This window comes from Propithecus coquereli, unplaced genomic scaffold, assembly GCF_000956105.1.
Source record: "Propithecus coquereli isolate 6110/MARCELLA unplaced genomic scaffold, Pcoq_1.0 Scaffold86, whole genome shotgun sequence".
Classification (NCBI taxonomy): Eukaryota; Metazoa; Chordata; class Mammalia; order Primates; family Indriidae; genus Propithecus; species Propithecus coquereli.
Window position 1 is genome coordinate 5348079 of NW_012154840.1, and position 3564 is coordinate 5351642.

General features: G+C 42.2%; 1 pseudogene; it reads left to right on the plus strand.

The window, feature by feature from the left end:
• Positions 1–245: 245 nt before the first annotated feature.
• LOC105826155 overlaps positions 246–3564 on the plus strand; it is a 31407-nt pseudogene continuing 28088 nt past the window's right edge.

The window sequence follows — 3564 nt, forward strand, 5'->3', positions numbered from 1 at the left end:
CTCTTGCTCAGGCTGGTCTCGAACTCCTGACCTTGAGCGATCCACCCGCCTTGGCCTCCCAGAGTGCTAGGATTACAGGCGTGAGCCACCACGCCCTGCCCTATACAAGGTTCTTAATGGAAGTTATAATCCATTCAGTCATAGGTGCCAGTCTCACATAGGAAGATATATTCAACTGTGTTTCTTCTTAATTTGGGCAGTGGTGTGGGTTATCAGTAACACATGGTATTATGATTTTTCACAGCATGGAATATGGTGAGTTCAAGAATTTGGGGGCCGATAAGAAAATACATGATCACGAGGTGGCAGTAACACACAACAAACTTTATTTGGGTGTTGCTTGGACAGGTTGTGTCAGAGGGGAAAGCCCCTCACAGCAGGAGGCCTTCCAGAGACAGGCACAGGAACACTATTCAGAAAGGCAAGAGAACCGGGGACTAGGGGAGAGGGGATTTACGTGTTTAAGTGATGTTGCTCAGCAGCGAGATGCGGAGTCTCTCGGTTAGAGAGCTCATAGAGAGCTCCAAAGGGCAGCAGAAACTTTGTCCTTTTATATTTCCAGGGTTTGTCTCATCTATGGCTAGCAGATGTTGGGTGTAATTTTCTGGGACATACAAAATTAGGCAGGTTCTAGATGGCTAAAAATCTGCTTACCTGGGCTATATTTAAAGCAATTAGATGTGCAAAACTTTAGGTTTGGTACTGACTGGCTTTTGATCTAAAGGTCCTAGCCTGCTGTGAAGTAAATGATATAGGGGCCAATATTCAGGTGCCGTCTTTAGCTCATCACAATCCATCCTCTGGTTCCATGTTGTTTTGTAATCTAAGCTGTATGCCATTTTGTAATGCCTGAGTTTGGAGTCAGCAATGAAGTATCCTGAAGACCCAGAGTCCTATAAAGCACAAACTAGAACTTGAAAGCCTGTTCACAGCCAGTCTGCCCATTTAGGGGGAAAGGGCTAGGATGATTGATCAGAAAAGGAGAATATTTTTATTTGTTCAATCGGTTCAGTCAATAAAGTGACATTATGGCCCCTTTGGTACATGTCACTGACTATCTGTAAAACTTGGTAATTTATATGCAACCACATGAAGCAAGATGTGTTAGTAAGTCTGCAAACACCATCCCACACCACACCCCCTGCTTTAGCAGCCAATAAACAGTCTAGATCTATGCATTTATCTAACACTATGGTCCCTAAAGTATGGAGAGATTTTGCCAGAGATACCAGTCCTTGGGCCGTTTGCTTAATTTGTGTGGATAATTTCTTGGACAAGGCTATCTATGTCTCTTTTAATTGTATGGCGTCCTGCACTTATGCTGTTCCTATTGCCCCCCAAATTAGCAGTTTTAGGGTGGTTAGTACCCGGGGGAGTATTGGGAAAGCTTGTGACATTGGAAGGTTGCACTTAGCATAGTTTGTGGGGGCAAGTACTTTGGGAGTTCTGCTACTGAGGAAAAAAATCTCTTGGAACTTTGAGTCAAACGCAAGTGGGGAAAATATCATCCAGGATCAGATAAGGGAAAATTTGTGATAGGGGAGTCATTTGATTTCCTTACAGGTCCACCAGGCTTCCTCTGCCACCTATATTCTCTGTATTCCTATGAAGGTAAATTTTTATGGCTTAGTGCAATTCCAGGTTGTGTTAATAGCTATTATAATGTTGGAGTCCAGCAAGCGTGGGTGTTACCTGCCTTGCACTTAGCACCTAGGTCAACAACACTGGTTATGGGCTCAGTCCACTTTTGCCCATATATTTGTATGAGATTAGCCTCTGAATGTTGTTGGATGTCAATGGTTAGGAGAATAGGCCCCCCTTGATAAGTGAGGTTTGACGGAGAGCTTGGCCAGGGAGAGGTATTATGCTATGTGTACTTAAATCAGGTTGGAAGCAAGCTCAGTATGGTGTTAGATCTCCATCTTATGTATTGCTATGGTTTGGTTTGGTGGGCAATTGTGTGTTCCTACTTGCCCAAGTCGATATACATTGGTACTTGGATTCCCTGCCAATTGCCAGCAGTAAAATAGCATCACTGTGTTCTCATGGGCATGGGATGGGTTTTGTATTAATAGATGCTCTCAGTAATTACAAAAAAGTCGTTAATTTAACAGCACACCAAATTAGCACCTGAACTGTGAAGCACTCACACATAGGATTCTCACAGATAAGCCAAGTTATTTCAAAAATAGTTATCAATTATATTGCACATTTGGGCAATTCTGTCCCTGTTTATTGCACTATTGCTGTGTTTCAGTGGAGGACCATCACTTTCATTCTAGGAAAAACTTTCATAGGATGGCCATTTATATAGCTTTAATAGCCCCAGGGGTTGCCCCTTGGGAGATGGCAGTGTGACTACACCAATAAATTTCCTCCTGGGTTAGCTTCACTACTGGCCTTCTCATTATTGCATCTATCTTCTGTAAGAATGGATATCTGTTTTCTAAAGAGCTCCCAGAGGAGTAACGTTGGGTGGCAGTTTCCCTTAAATATTTCCAAGTCCTTGTTAACTGTGGTCTTGGTAGGCCCAGAAAATTTTGTAATGGCTGTAACCAAGTAGTTGGTCAATTTGGGTGGAGAAACTCCCATCCAGAGAGAGGTTATATTTCTTCATGAGATTAAATAAGTTTTATATAAATTGTCTTTGCTTTAACATTCAAAACTATGATTATCTATTGCAAACAGCCAGCATTGCAATTGTTATAGAGTTTGCTTTTATTGAAGGCTATGTAAAACTTGTAGTTGGTATTGTGAGAGGTTAGCTTATGGAAGAATTCCCAAGATAGTGGTTGTCTTTGATATTTTAGATATGCCTTGTCCCAAGCAATATTATGTGGTATACATTTCCTTCTTTGGATATTGATTAGTAGCCAAGGAGGGTGTATTGTTCAGGGTTCTCTAGAAAAACACAATCAACACGATATATATGTATGTGCATGTGTGTGTGTTGTTGGGGGAGAGAGAGAGAGAATTATTTTAAGGAATTGTCTCATGTGGTTTTGGAGGCTTGGCAAGTCCAGAATTCGATGGGGTAGGAAGGCAAGCTGAATACTCAGGGAAGAGTTGCAGTTTGAGTCTAAAGGCAGTCAGCTAGCAGAGTTCCTTCTTGCTCGGGGAAGGTCAGTCTTTATTCTATTAAGGCCTTCAACTGATTGGATGAGGCCTACGCATACTATGGAGGGTAATTTGCTTTACTCAAAGTCCACTGATTTTTTTCAATTTAATTTAATTTATTTTGAGAAGAGTCTTACTCTGTTGCCTGGGCTAGAGTGCCATGGCATCAGCCTAGCTCACAGCAACCTCAAACTCCTGGGCTGCCGAGTAGCTGGGACTACAGGCGCGTGCCACTATGCCCAGCTAATTTTTAGTAGAGACGGTGTCTCACTCTTGCTCAGGTTGGTCTCAAACTCCTCAGCTTAAGTCATTCTCCTGCCTTATCCTCCCAAAGTGCTAGGATTACAGTCGTGAGCCACCACGCCCAGCCAAGTTTCATTTTTATTTTTTATACTGATGTTATATTTAATTAGTTAAAGGATATAACTGATGGGGTCTCAAAAGTTG